The sequence below is a fragment of the Centruroides sculpturatus genome, unplaced genomic scaffold, assembly GCF_000671375.1.
Source record: "Centruroides sculpturatus isolate CEXI.00-Female unplaced genomic scaffold, Cexi_2.0 scaffold287, whole genome shotgun sequence".
In the NCBI taxonomy this organism is placed as follows: Eukaryota; Metazoa; Arthropoda; class Arachnida; order Scorpiones; family Buthidae; genus Centruroides; species Centruroides sculpturatus.
The window spans coordinates 677,462-694,054 of record NW_019384456.1 but is presented as its reverse complement, the minus strand read 5'-3'; the positions used below and the strand labels follow the sequence as shown (position 1 = coordinate 694,054).

Here is a 16,593-nt window from a genome sequence, read left to right as displayed (position 1 = left end):
AAAATTCAAAATTAAACAGTTGACTTGATAAAATAACCGTTATTTTTTCGATATCTCATTACGAAATCTACATGCGAAACGTCACGAACGTTCGTTAAGGTAACGAACGTTATTTTTAACGATAAAAATATCCGGATGAAACAGAATAGAATACGTTTACGATGACGATGATTGGGACTGAAACAATTAAGATGCGAACGTATAAGTAGAAAAATTGATCAGAACTGCTGCCCTGTTTAATTAGCTTACTAAAAAGGATCATGTAGAAAAGAAGGAAGGAAGGATAAACGATTAAAAAATGTTATGTCGAGATAATAAACCGTGTATAGATTTTTTGATAATTTGGCATCTTATATTAATTTTTTGTTTTTATTTATTTTCAAGAAAATGTTTAGATAAAACTAAAGTGTTTTTTCCCTTGTTCGTCTTTAGGAATTTCCTCAACTGTGAGGAAAATGAACTGAGAATGTTCAGCTTTCCAATACATTGTTTTCAGCTTTTTCTTTTACTGTTCTTCAGCTTCCTCATTAACTGTTCTTCATCTTTTTCATCTGAAGATGTTTTTCAGCTTCCCCATTCACTGTTTTTTTTTTTTTTAGAAATTTCTCTTCTTTAAGAGTTTCCTCAGCTAAATATACTATTTACCCTCTTCTCATCCCTTTTTCTGTCCATATTTTTAATAATTAAAAATTAAATTACTGATAATTATATATAAATTATATACGATTCGAATCTTTTACACGATTCTGTTAATTATTATATAACAATTTTAGGGTGTAACTGCTGATAGATTTTCTGAAAAAGTCTTCGATTAATGAAAGAAGAATAGGAATTTAATTCGAATTTATATCGATAGAGCTTTTACGTAATTTAAAATGTTTTAATGTAATTAATCATCCGAAGCCAGATAATCAATTAAATTTTGTAAATTTCTATTATACTAATTATCTGTTGTTCATTAACTTTAAAATGGCGAAAGTGTATCAGCGTTATATAGAGGAAGCGATGCGTTTAAAAGGAACGACGCGTTATCGCGTTGCGTCAGATAACGTGTTATACGCATAAAATTTTAATCACTATCATTAATTAATGTTATAACAGCAACTATAACCGAATAACGAGGCGTTTATTAATTTCTTTAATTTTTAAACTACATTATTTAATTAAGCAAGTTTAATTATTAAGTAAACTAATTAATTATACAGGATGTTTCGCGGTAATGTTTTTATAGCGTGTTCTGATAGCCTATAAATCCAAAAACTACCATAAACACAACTTTCAACGCGAATAGAAGGGTTTAAAGGTCAGACTAGCTGCCCCCTAAGATGCTGCTCTGCAGTACTGAAGTAAAGCCTTAATCTCTCCTCTCTTCAGCTTCTGTGCTGTGCTAAAGGGCCAAGAAATGCAAGAGAATCTTAAATTTTTACTAGTCTAAACTTTAACCTCTTCTAGTGTTAAAAAAAGTGCGTTTAAGAGGGCATTTTTGGTTGTTCTAGGCTTTTAGAATACGCTGTAAAAATATTAATTTAAAATATTTTTAAAGCTTATTTAATATCATCTTTATTCGTCTGAATATAAAAATTTCTCGTGTCTGTTAGGAAATTTTTATAAAATTAATGACGCTTGAAGGAGATAACAAACTAAAATCAATCCTATCAAATAATCGAGTGAGCAGAAAAACCTTTTATTTATAAAAATTTTTATTATATTTAGAAATTTGTTTCGATCTTTATCACTTGAAGAGTAGCTTCTAACTACGATATATCATTTGAAATAAATTTATAGAGATTTTTTTTTGCACAATTAAACTGTATATTTTCTACATTAAAGCTCAAAGTTGTGGGGGCATTATTGTATATAAAGATTTATATACATAAAATTAAATTATATGTATATATTTAAATTAAGGGTGTTAGGGAAGTGGCTTTAAAGTATTATCCTTATTGTATATAAAACAGTGGATCGAACGTTTTATTAATGATTCACACAATATGAATTACACTGGAAAAAATTCGATATCGAAGAATTTAGTAAGAATTCAATTCAAAATTTAATAAGCTCTGTTGCGAATTTTATCGAATTTTATAATACTTTGAATAGACGTAATACACCTCTACTTAGGTATAGAAATGTATTTTCAACAGGAAAGTCTCTAAAAATAGGAAGGAATAATAAAATAAAAAAGTAAAAAAATAAATAGGAGAATTTTTAAAATATTTTTTACATTAATTAAAATATAATTAAATTTAAGCAAATTATCAATTTTAAGCTATCAGAAGGACTTCAGTTTCTTGCTTTTTAATCTAAGAACAGTCCATTATGAATTTGAATTCACCCAAATTTTCGGCTCCATTAGATGGAGATTGATCATTTCTGTTTAAAGTTTTGACTAATTTCCTTTCAAGACAAGAAAAAAAAAAAAACAAATTTGAAACAACATAATTTCCTGAATTAATGGACAAACGTAACGCTTGAAAAATCACGAAAAGCACGATAACCATTATGTTCAATTTTTGTATTTTCTAAAATAAGAAAACGGTTGTCAACATATAAAAGATAAATGTAACAAAAATAAATGTATATTTAGAAGGAGAAATCAATGCCAAATGCTAAACAATACAATAAATATTTAAATTTTTTGAATACATAAAATGCGCTTAATATAGAGTGCGAGTTTACATAGAAACGTGCAACAACACAACAAAATATTGATCAAGTAAAACCCAATTTTATAATGAAAAATATTGATAATTTATATTTTTAGTTGGAGAAATTTAATATCTTCATTCTATTATAGAAACAAATCTCATTTGGTATCATATTTCAGCACATATAATTTATATTAGAGATTTTAATGTTACTTTATAAGTAATTCATGAATTTAACCTACGCTATATATATATATATAGATTATGTATGGGTAACCTGCTTACGTGTTTGTTTGCTGTTATCATTTTAAGTGTTCTGTACAAGCGATATAACGTTAAAGGATATCCTCTATAGTTTTCAAGGTTGGATCTAATACAAATTGTCTTAGAAGATGATGAATGGTCTTGGAAAATAAAAAATCTTGAATGGAGTGTAAGTGTTATAATAATAATTGATTAGAGATGCGTTAGGAAATGCGAGATACGTTATTTTATCTATTTCTAACTCGTTAATTAAATTATCATAAAGAAAATCGCATTTTCAATCAATTGCTGTTGAGAAATTGGAGTATCTCGAACTCCGACCAATCATTGTTAAGAAATTTGTACCTTCAAACCTTCAGCCAATCATCGGCCGGATAGTCGAGGCGGTTAAGGAGTCAACCTACCCTTCTGGGAGATCCTGAATCGAATCTGGACGGAATCGAATAACTTCGAGAATTTTCGGGGGTGGTACGTCATGAATAAGTCAAGTCCAATATATCACCATCCACCTCATTGTGGACTTGGCCGAATCCATGATGGACCTGAAAAAGACTTAGTGTCCACAGGATGAAAAGAGTAACAAAAAAATCCTTCAACCAATCGTCGTTATAAATTGTTCTTCCAACCAATCATCATTAAGAAAACCAATCAATGATAAAAAAATCGCATCTCTAATTGTGAAAAAATCTGTATCTTTAACGAATTAAGAAAACTTTACATCTAACCAATCGGCGATAAAGAAATCTCACGTCTAACCAATCAACGTTATGAAATTGATAAACTATATTCAATCTATCTTCAATATTTAGCAACGAACCACCTATATTAGTAAGATATTTTCTTCTTTTATTATGGATTTATCCATCATTATGACAACGGCGTATATATATATATATATATCCTATATTATTTTATTTAATAAAACTATTTATATTATTCTGAGGATTAATAAAAGTAACATCTTGCCTTTATATCTTAAAAAAAATTATCTAGAAAGTTTCACAAGAATTTTTTCTTATTTATCTCTAGAAAATATCGGCCATAAATTTTTTTTTTTTTTTTTTTAACAATTTTGTTATAATTCTGTTCCAGATAAAGATGAAGAATGAGAAACTTTAATCGGATAAATGCTATATAAAATTAAACTAACAAGAAGAAAAACTTATAGAATCATTATTTATTCTTGTTATTTTTTTTCAATTTTACATCTTTTAAAATTACAATTTTATTGTATTTTTAATACAATTTTTTTTTTGAAAAAAAACCTGTTTTATAAGTTATAAACTACATTTTGAAAAAGTTATATTTGATAAATGTTAATATGTTTTCAGGAAAAAAATTAGAATAAAATTCATTTTTTTTAAATACTCTCCGTCTTATTTTATTTAAGAAAAATGGAATTATTTCTTTTTAATTTTTAAAAATATTATATAAAAAAATGGATACAAAATAACAAATTTATTATAATTTTAAAATAGGATTTTTGCCAATTTGTATTTAACATAAAAATTCAATTTTTTTTAAATTAATTTTAGAAAAAGTTTTTTTTTTAAAAAAAATATCATTTAATTAGCAAATTTTCTTTATTTGTGATTATTTATTTATTTATTTAAGTTTATTATGTTGTGTTTCTTGCTTACTTTTGTTATTTAACTGTTTTTTGTTTTGTTTTTTATATATTGTTATATTACGTATTTTTATTATTTTTGTTTTATATTATTTGTATTTCTTTTTTAGTTTCATTTGTTACTATTATTTTATAACAAAGCAAAGTAACAAATGTACGAAACAATTATATTTCATAAATATTTGTTGTGAACAATTACTGTAATATTTCGTATATTTTCTACTGTCTTTATTATTGTGTATTTTTTGTTCGATTTATTGCCAATTTTGTGAGTACCTTTTACTAATTTTACTATTTTTCACGTGTTATCTACAGTACGATTGTTGTCACTTTATTATTATTATTTTTTTTTTACAGTCAACTTTTGTATTTTTTAATATAAATATTTTTGCATTTTTACAACCAATTTGGCTGTAAAAAATTCAAAAATAATTTCAATTTTTACTAACAACCAATTAACCAATTACAGTTTTACAAATAATCATTTTGTACTTTTGAAAAACAAGCAAATTTGATTTTTTTTTCGCAGATAATTTTGTATTTTTTAAAAATAGCAATAAACTTTGTAGTGTTTAAATGAAAAGTAATTTTTGTATTTTTATAAAAATTTCAATTCCACGTTTTTTACAATCATTTTTGTATTTTTACAAACATTTAAACATGTATTTTTATGCAATTTTATGTGAAACTTCTTGTAAAATATATAATTTTATATAAAGTTTCACATAAAATTAAATAAAAATACACACATTATACCCGTTTTGTACATTTTCTGGTATCCATAGCCACATTCTATTACTTTTAATACTTAAATTCTTTTATTTTCGACTTGAAGTTTACTTAATTTTATTACAACAATTACTAAAATATCCCAGACACTACCTAAATTACTTTTACCAAAGCTATTACAGTTTTGAAGCAGAATACAGGAGTTTCTATTAACATTCAGTGGTAAAAATTCGAATATATTGGAAACCATTATCGAGTTTAAAGGTTTCCTAGTGAAGAAACTCATTCTATTTTGGTGCAAGAAAAATAAGATTTCGTCATTGATAACGTCTCCCCATAAATACCATCTGATGTCAAGGAAGGAGACAGCTTATCTGTTAAAAGCAACCATACAATCGACTTTTTGGTCAACTGTTCGAAATCTTATGTAAAGAAGGTAATCGTCTCGAAAAAAATACAACCGAAAATACCAAAGAAATTAATTTTTTAAGAAATAATTTCGATTTTTATAAATCCATTGAATTTTTGAAAAACGTCAGTAATGAGCATTAAGAGCGTACTGGAAATTTTCCCTATGGTCTTAATTTGGCTGTAATTTTCAAAAATTGCAGAACTATAAATTCAAACTAGAGGCCGCCTGTCTGTCCTTCTTTAATATCAAGAACGCACTTAGATAGATGAAAATCAAAACCAAATATGGAAAGCTTAGGGGAGGAAGGATCAGATTAACTATACACGAACTTCCAATTTACACCGAAAATTATGTCATTTTAATTCAAAATCTCTTTCCTTGAACGGCATGGCTCTATTGTTAACAGGAAAAGTATGATGTAGGGGGCAAGATACTACTAAAATTGAGAGCATTGTGAAAGAAAATTGTGGCCCGGTATTGTGACGATGTCACAGTAAATAATAGCTGGTTAAAAATTATAATTATATCAGTTATTTGATTAATTTTTAAAATTTAAATAAAATCCAAATAAAAGGATAAATAATGTTGTAAGTATCAGCAATAAAAATACTTTCAAAATATTTGCTTTCTATACTGCCATTTTTTATGATTGTTTACATCGTATACTGTCATATTTATTGTTTTTTTTATGAACTGTTACTTTTATAATTATTTGCTTCAGAGATTGCCATTTTTATCTTCATTTACTTCGTAAGTCGTTATTTTTCTTTATACGGTAGTTACCTGTTTCATAATTATATTGCCATTATTGTTTTGCTTTAATTTTTTATTATCATCGCACTCACACAAAGCACACAAACATAAACATAAGAAACATAGATACATACAAACACAAACACACAAAATATAAGCACACATCTTTAAAATTAAAATTTCTCTCTAAAATCCTAGAAAATTCATAAAAATATTTTCGTTTTTTTCTTATTTTAATATTTATTAAAATCTTTATTAAACCATTTTTTTTCTTGGACTTAGACAAAAAAGACGACGAAGAAGAAGAAGCAGCAGCAGCAGCAGCATACATTTGTAATAACATTAGATATAAAAGGGTACACCTTTTAAGAAAGGATTAAAGAGTACTCTTAGAAGTAATTTCTTTTTGATATTTTTCCGGTTTGTTTTCATGTAGACAACGAGAATCGATAAAATACTTTCTGACAATTCTTGTTTGTATTGTTATTGCCATTGTGACAAGCTTGTCGCTGAACTTTCGCTTTTCATTGATCGCTTTCACTTATTTCAACTGAAAATACGAACGTTTAAAGAGAAAGAAAAGTAATGAAGATGTCGTTATTACTATATTGCAGACTATTCTTTTCTTTCTACTTTCTCTATCAACTTCATTTGTTGTAGACGTTCTGCAACTAATTTCTCTATTTACATTACTACGTGACAAATTCTCTTTTCCCTTTATTTCTAATAAATATAATTAAAATCAATTTCTTTAGTATAAATTAAAATAATTAACGAGTAAATGATAATCCGTTTGGCGCCATATTGAAGTCTCGAATTGTAACATCGTCAGAATGCTATCAATTTTAGTAGTGTCAATTTTCCCCTGTACATCATACTTTTCCTGTTAGCAATCTAGTCGTGCCGGTCATCTATCTAATGCCTTTCAGGGAAAAATTTTTGAATTGAAATAACGTAATTTTAGGTGTAAACAGGAAGTTTATATATTATTAAACGGGCCTCCTTACCTTAAGCTTTTCATTTCTTGTCTCGAATTTTATCTATCTAACTGCATTCTCCAGATTAAGGAAGGACAGACAGACAGACAGATAGATGACAGTGGGCATTTATAGGTCTACAATTTCAGTCCAATATACGAAATTTTTTATAATTGATAATCGTGAATTCTTGTAAATTTTGGTGTATTTTATTGTAAAATTAATTTTATTTAGAAAATACATATACAGAACAGTGTAATTTTATTGATTTTTATGACTTTTCCTGTTATATGGCTGCTACTTTTTATGGCTTTATGCCTGTTATATCTTACTTTCTATCATTTTTCTCTCCTTATAAAAGCCATTTCCTTTACTAATCGATTATTTTACATGCATCTAAATGTTCTATACAATCTATACAACCTATATATTTTTTACATTTGTTAACCTTTTACACAGGTATAAATTGCAATGAATGACCATCTACGCCCATTATTGGAGCCTTATAGATGCGTTTTTTTCCAACAAACAAGTTATAAAATTTTAAAAAATTCGCTTACAGTTTTACTTACAACCAGTGTATATGTATATTAATTAATTATAAAATGATCAAGATTTTAATTTATTGTAATAAAATATTTATGAAATTGTTGTTTATAAAATAAAAATATTAAGAAATAAATGAAATAAATGTAAAATATATAATTTTATATAAAGTTTCACATNTGCCAGCAGAACACGAGGACGGTTTAAATTCGTTTTGATATTGATCGTCACAGGCTTAAGTTGCCAGGTTTTACCTCAATTACCTTATTACAAAATTTACAAAATTGTTAGAAATTTGTTATAAAACGCTTCATGCCCTTTGATTATTATATTTTCTCTTCTTTCAATGTAGCTACAAATTTGCCTATTAATGAGAGCTTATCACACCACAAGTTCTAATCTGGTCACACTTTGATTGTGGTGTGATAAATCCTCATTAATAATTGCCAAATTGTTAGCTATGTTGTTAGGAATTATTGAAACTTTGCCACGAAATCGAAAAATTGTTAAAGACCTCTCAAAAAGTTAAGATTAAAACAGTGTTTCAAGTTACAAAAAGTATGTACAGTACATTTTTGTGTTTTTATAAAAAATTAGAAAAGAATTTTGAATTTTCATTTAAAAACTCAGAAAGATTTTTGTGTTTTTATCAAAAAGTCAAAAATAATTTCGAATTTTTATTAAAAAGTCAGAAAGATTTTTGTGTTTTTATCAAAAAGTCAAAAATAAGTTTGAATTTTTATTTAAAAAGTCAGAAAGATTTTTGCGTTTTTATCAAAAAGTCAGAAATGAATTTTGAATTTTCATTTAAAAAAAGTTCTGAATTTTATCAAAAAAAATCAGAAAAATTTTGACTTTTAATTTAAAAAAATACAAAAAATTTGTTTTCCAAAATCAATTTTTTTTAGTTTTCTTATAAAGTAAAACGAAGAAAGACATTATTTTCGTATAAAAATAACAAAACCTGATATAAATCAGTAACGATGTAAGCTGGTTGACTTGATATTTTTTGACTCTTTTACTTTTGAATAGAAAAATGAGTTAAATATATTTTCAGAGATTGTCATTATGTCATCAAAAATATGAAATTCTCAATTCTAATATTTTGGAGAATTTTTTGTGGTTTATCTTCATATTACAGGCTTCCTGTTAAACTTATATATCTGTACAAATTCTTCAATTTAGAAATAAATTATGATTAAATATATAAAAATAAGTCATTTAAAATAAACTTTTAATTATACATTTAATAAAATTTTACTTTGAAACTTGTAAAGAAGTCATAAAAACTGTTACTAATTGACAATATTATAAAATTTTGAAAGAAGTGACAAAAATGTATAAAAATTGTTACAATCTTCTCTAACTTTGTAACAATTATTCATGATTCCTATAAATTTTGTATGATTTTAAAAGATAATTTTCATTAAAAAATATCGTAATAGTTTCGAAACTTATTAAGAAATCAATGAAACTAATGCTGTCATATTAAGAAGACCATAAAAACACTTAAAAATACTTTATGCAGAAAATAAGACAATTGAGATAAAACCTGGCCATCATATAAACCTGGCCAACTAAGATTAACACGCATTTTATCGTTTAACTCTTACATTCTGAAAATATTAACGAGAATTGAGTGTTTAGTTGGAATGGGTGGATTCGAATTGACCTGGCCATACGCTTTCAGACAAACCTGGCCCGATAAAATTTAACAATGTATGGAATCACGAAAGCTGGCCAAAAAGATAGGCAGAATTTAAGGAAATTCCGTTTGCAAGAACTTATTTCTAAAAATAACGAGCAAAAATTGTGACATGGTCTCAATACAGGGCTGAAAGTTTTCGTCACAGTGCTCTCAATTTTAATAGTGTCTTGCCCCTGTTAATAAGTTTAAACCTGACCGAGGAGGCCAAGTTTAAACATATAGCTGGCCAGTTTTATCTCATACTGGGTGAAAACCTGGCCCAATTGCCTACATATATTATATCCTACATATTGAGAAACCGGGCATTCTTGTCTAAATTTATTCGATTCAAAGTGAAAGTGGAAATGACGTAATATAGAAGTATGCCAGCAGAACACGAGGACGGTTTAAATTCGTTTTGATATTGATCGTCACAGGCTTAAGTTGCCAGGTTTTACCTCAATTACCTTATTACAAAATTTACAAAATTGTTAGAAATTTGTTATAAAACGCTTCATGCCCTTTGATTATTATATTTTCTCTTCTTTCAATGTAGCTACAAATTTGCCTATTAATGAGAGCTTATCACACCACAAGTTCTAATCTGGTCACACTTTGATTGTGGTGTGATAAATCCTCATTAATAATTGCCAAATTGTTAGCTATGTTGTTAGGAATTATTGAAACTTTGCCACGAAATCGAAAAATTGTTAAAGACCTCTCAAAAAGTTAAGATTAAAACAGTGTTTCAAGTTACAAAAAGTATGTACAGTACATTTTTGTGTTTTTATAAAAAATTAGAAAAGAATTTTGAATTTTCATTTAAAAACTCAGAAAGATTTTTGTGTTTTTATCAAAAAGTCAAAAATAATTTCGAATTTTTATTAAAAAGTCAGAAAGATTTTTGTGTTTTTATCAAAAAGTCAAAAATAAGTTTGAATTTTTATTTAAAAAGTCAGAAAGATTTTTGCGTTTTTATCAAAAAGTCAGAAATGAATTTTGAATTTTCATTTAAAAAAAGTTCTGAATTTTATCAAAAAAAATCAGAAAAATTTTGACTTTTAATTTAAAAAAATACAAAAAATTTGTTTTCCAAAATCAATTTTTTTTAGTTTTCTTATAAAGTAAAACGAAGAAAGACATTATTTTCGTATAAAAATAACAAAACCTGATATAAATCAGTAACGATGTAAGCTGGTTGACTTGATATTTTTTGACTCTTTTACTTTTGAATAGAAAAATGAGTTAAATATATTTTCAGAGATTGTCATTATGTCATCAAAAATATGAAATTCTCAATTCTAATATTTTGGAGAATTTTTTGTGGTTTATCTTCATATTACAGGCTTCCTGTTAAACTTATATATCTGTACAAATTCTTCAATTTAGAAATAAATTATGATTAAATATATAAAAATAAGTCATTTAAAATAAACTTTTAATTATACATTTAATAAAATTTAAGATATTTCTTTGTATAAATCAATATTTTAGTGTTTAAATCGAAGCTTGAAGCGACGATAAGAGTAGTTTTAACAACAGTTTTTTAAGTTTAGAGCTTAAAATATTAATTCTAAAGCATTATAATTTATACAAGAATAATAAATTCATATTATTTTGTATTTTAGTATATTGTATATTGTATCAAAATACTTCGTACAGCAATTTTTATTGTAATAAACAACAATTCTGGAGACATATTCTAGTGACAGACAGACAATTAAAAAAAATGTATTTAAGATAATTTAAAATTAATTATTTAAATTTTTAAAATTATTTTAAAAAAAAGTTACATATGTAATTCACTTTAACAATACTTGTCTATACTTTATGCCATATATCAACTAATTTTTAAGTGAATTTTCATAAAAATATTACAAAAATATTTAGAAAACTCAAGAGAAATAAGAAAAAAAAATTTTCTCATATTTATTTTTATACTTTACGACATTTTATAACTTAAATAAGATGAAAATTGAGTTGTCGACAGCCAAAATATTATAATTGGTACGATGACTGACGTTAGATGAAGTCAATTTTTACTGTATTCAGACAGACAGACAGCCAGACAGACAAATCATACGCTTACCGGATATCTGAGAATTTTTCTAATCATAAAGATGACATCTTTCCTTCCACCTGAGAGAATTTCCATAAGAATCGAGACCCAAATATAGAAACTAATTCTAAATAAATAAATAAAAAGTCAGTTTAAAATACAAAAAAGAAAATTCACTAAAAATATGAAAACCAATTTTAAAAATTATAAAAATAACACTACATATACAAAAAATCGTTAAAAATACAAAAATCAAATATGAAAAATTAAAAAAAATCAGTCAAATGTAAAAAATTTAAAAAATCACTAAAAATGCAAAAATACAAAAATCTTTAAAAGGTCAAAAATAACGAGCAAAAATTATTATGACATCATCACAAAACGGGGATGCAATTTTTCGTCACAATACTCTCAATTTTAGTAGTGTCTTGCCCCTGTACATCATACTTTTTCTGATAACAACAGAGTCGTGTCAGTCATCTTCGTTCTGGGGAAAATCTTTGAATTGAAATCATGTGACTTCAAGTCTGGACCGGAAATGCGTGTATAGTTATTCGATCCTCTTTCCCCTAATCTTTCCATATCTGATCTCGACTTTCATCTATCTAACACCGTTCTAGAGATTAAGAAAGGACAGACAGATAGACGGATGCTAGTGGGAATTTATAGATCTACTTTTTCAAATTGTAGCCCAATTAAAATTCAAAAAAATACAAAAATTAGTAAAACTAAAAAAATACACATAAACCATTAAAAATATTTTAAAAATTAGTAAAATACAAAAAAATGCAAAAATCATTAAAAGTTCAAAAATATTTAAAAAATCACTAAGATGCGAAAAATACAAAAGTACATAAAAATTAAAAAAACATCACTAAAAATGTAATTTTTTTTATCTATTAAAAATTCAATTAGATTCTACATTAATGAATAAAGTTTGTTAGAAAGCATGGAGTCACGTAAGTCTATATCCTAGATATTAAAGATTATTGCTGAATATGTAATGAAGTTTATTATAATAAATATTAGGAGGAGTGCAAAATAGATAGGAAAATTATTTTGCAGTCAAAAGAAGTTGGTGTGCGAAGCCACTACAATATGTAAATTAAATATTTTCTGAGTGGTACACGAATCGCCGACATTAAATATTAAATAATTGTATTTTTTTAAATTGTAATTTTATGGAAACTTGTTGAGAAATTACAGAAAACTTTCATGAGTTTTGACTCAGAAATTGATGAAGAATCTTAAGAAATTATAGAAATTTTAATGAATTTTGGTACAAAAATTTTTTCAGAGATTGCAGAAAATTATAGAAAAATTTTGCGAATTTAGCTTAGAACTTTGACATAAATTATAGAAAATTTCAACTTAAAATTGTCAGGAAGTCACAAAAAACAGGAAATATCATAGATTATAAAATCCTGAAAGATGTGATAGAAATATATAAAAATTCTTACGCTCTTCTGTAACTTTGTAATAATTTTTTATCATTTCTATGAATTTTTCGTTATATTTTTACCACGAAATTAGTAGCAACGTTTACAAATTTGCCATGAAACCATACAACAGCTAATTTGGAGTGGCCAAGGACTTCATTGTTCTTATATAATGAAGATTATCAATTTAAAACAATACTTCATACAGAATATCATTAGCAGTCGTGTAAAATATACTTTAAAATTAAAAAAAATATATATATATTTTTTAAAATATCAATAAAGCGCTAAAACTTGTAAAAATGTATTCAAATCACGAAAATTTTTTATCAAAACTATAAAAAATTCATAGCGATATTGCCATATTTTACATAAATATATCGATAAGGCACCAAGCAACAATCCTTATCAATAAAATAAAAAACTCGTTCGTGATGTAGATTAAGAAAAAAATTAAAAAAAAAACGCAAATAGCAATTTATTAATATTTAATTCCATCAAAAATTCATAAATATGTATTTATATTATATATTAAAATTACACTTTATATTTTACCATTTATAACGAAATTCACGAGTATCTTCACGCGTGATTACTTTTAATAATCAAGTTTATTGGAGGAGCATCATCTTATCATTTTGCAACAATGTAGTTGGAGAATGGATGAAGGATGTTGATGCGTGAGCGTGTGTGTGTTTGTTTCTGTGTGTACGAGAAATTTTCATACCGAGTTTTGGCAAGTGCTAGAGGCCCATTGAACGAACGAAGAACAAAATCAATAGGCAGTAGTGCGTTGCTATGGTAACGTGAACGTCACCTGCAATGCCTTTGCGTCAGTCTGATACGCAGTGATTTTGTCGGGCGCCATTCACGAAGCCACATATAGTAGAACCCGTTCGGTTGCCCGGTCGTGATGTGGACATTATAAGAGGAGAACAGGAAATGCGACTTATCATACATCCCTCAGGCATTACCAAGAGTTAAAGGTAGGCATTAAAATGCATTCAATTATATCTTTAGAAGGCATTTTTTTACGTATACAAAGTTGCAATTAAAGTTGATCTAACGTAGTGTAAGTAAGGATTCAATCTGTCGGAGCGCTTAATATGTTTATTAGTGAAAAATTGCTGGTTTAAATACCATTAAGTCGATAAAATTATGTGTTTTGTGTTTTATACGCTTTGAATTTGTAATTCTATTAAGCAAAGTTAATGTAATTAATGAAGGATTGCCTTGTTTATCTTCCTTACTGTTTGAATAACGGATTACCACTTAGTTTGTTAGATTGCTTCCATACGAAGCGAGAAGCTAAACTTAACGAAATAGTCGCGAAACTCGTGCAGAAACATTGAAAAAATAATTTTAGACGAAAAAAACAAATGAAACCATCGGAAATTTGCATTTTTACAAAAATTAATCGCCTGTAAATGACAATTTCAGTACTTTTCCAGCGTACTTTTTACGGAGGAAGGTAAGCAAATTAAATTAATCTAACAGAAATTATCGTGAAATTTAAGTAAGAATACGAAATGCAAATTGTAAATTAAAATTTAAAAAAGATACAAAAATTTGCTTTTTTTTACGTAAATTGAGTTCGTATGAAAAGGCAATTTCGATTTCCTACTTAATTTTTGCCAAAGAAAATATGTAAATAAGTAATTTCATTTGGATTAATTTAATGGTTACATTAGAAAGAATTTCTCGATTTCTCGATTGGAACAATGATGAATTGCTTTTTCAACGATTGAATTTTTATATATTATATATCGCAGATAATCAATATAATATGTTATTTTTACAAAGAGTCAATTCCTTGGCATACAGTTAAATGTTACAGATTGACTCAATTTTTTTTTTAATTTTCTAAATCATTATCAATCAAAAATGATTAAGAGAAACGTAATCAAGTTTTATAATTAATTTTTCAAAATTTTTATAAATTACATCACAAGTTCGAGTTTCATATTCTTAATTACTTTTCGTGCCACTTGCTACATGGCGATTGAAGTAGTATTTTTTTGCTTAATTATTAGACTTTAAATGAAAATTATAATGTTTAGGAATTAAGAATTTTAAACGAATTTATTAAATTAAAAAAATATATATTTAAAAAAATTCTATTGAAAATTTCAAGAAATTACACACTTGTTTCTGCCAGCCATTTTCAGCCACTCTTCAACAGAACAGCATCTGCAGTTGACAATGTACAACCCTACTAGACGTGTCGAGTAATCTCAATTTAATCACTTCAAAATCATGTGTTTAACGGTAAACTATCGACAGTATTTACAAGCCATTTTTTAATTCTATAAGGTAACCTTCTATTGGAATTTAAAGCCACTTTTTCATGGTGATTTGCTATAACTTCTGGCATAAACAAAGGTTAAATTAGTCTAAAATTTAATAAGAAATGCCACAAATTAAAACATTATCTAAAGTAATTTACTATACAAATCTTTGTCAATAAATGAATATTCATGGTATTAAAATATAAGCTATATATAAACGTTGATTAAATTCAATAATTGTTTATTCAGTACACATCATAAATCTTTCTCTCTTCATATAATTCATTCAGGATATACTTAAGAGATTTATTGGTTATGTATAACTTATACATTTAATAACATATTTGAATACTTTAGTGGCGAAATATTTAAATTTTAATACATTTTTTTAAAGTTAAATCTCTCGAAATTCAATAATTACCGTTGTTAAATTTATCAAGTATTTAAAAAATATTTATATTTAATATTTTCGTAAATTATTTTCATAAATTTATCGAGAGATAATATAAATTTTGATAAATTATTAAAGTTTTAATTTTTAAATAACGAAAATATAACATTGGAAATTAAAAGAAATTGATGTAAAAAAATTAAAGAATTTTAGGAAATTAAATTAAAATTTAAGAAATTAAAACAAGGCATTTAAATTTAAAAAATAAAATAGAAAAATTTTAATTTGAAAATAATCAATTGTTGATTTTTTATGTAAAGAAAATATCATAAGTTCAAAACGTGAAATTGAACAATTTTAATTCTGAAATAAAAAGTTAATTATGAAATTGAACAATTTTAAATCCGAAATTTAAAAGTTAAATATAAAATTGAACAATTTTAATTCTGAAATAAAAAGTTAATTGTGAAATTGAACAATTTTAATTCTGAAATAAAAAGTTAATTATGAAATTGAACAATTTTAATTCTGAAATAAAAAGTTAATTATGAAATTGAACAATTTTAATTCTGAAATAAAAAATTAATTGTGAAATTGAACAATTAAAAAACTATCAAACTAAATAATAAATAATGTTAAAAAAATGTTTCATTTTCGTTATTTAAAAATAGAATAAAAATTTTAAACAATTCGAGAAAATGAAATCTTTAACTTTCAGTTTTGAAACTTAAGTTGAAATGAAAAAGTTTTTTTTTTTTTTTTTTTTTTTTAAA

The 16,593-nt window shown here is 25.6% G+C and overlaps 1 pseudogene; it reads left to right on the top strand.

Annotated features, from left to right (window-relative positions):
- Positions 1-13,974: 13,974 nt before the first annotated feature.
- The window catches only part of LOC111620694, a 50,289-nt pseudogene continuing 47,670 nt past the window's right edge, over positions 13,975-16,593 (top strand).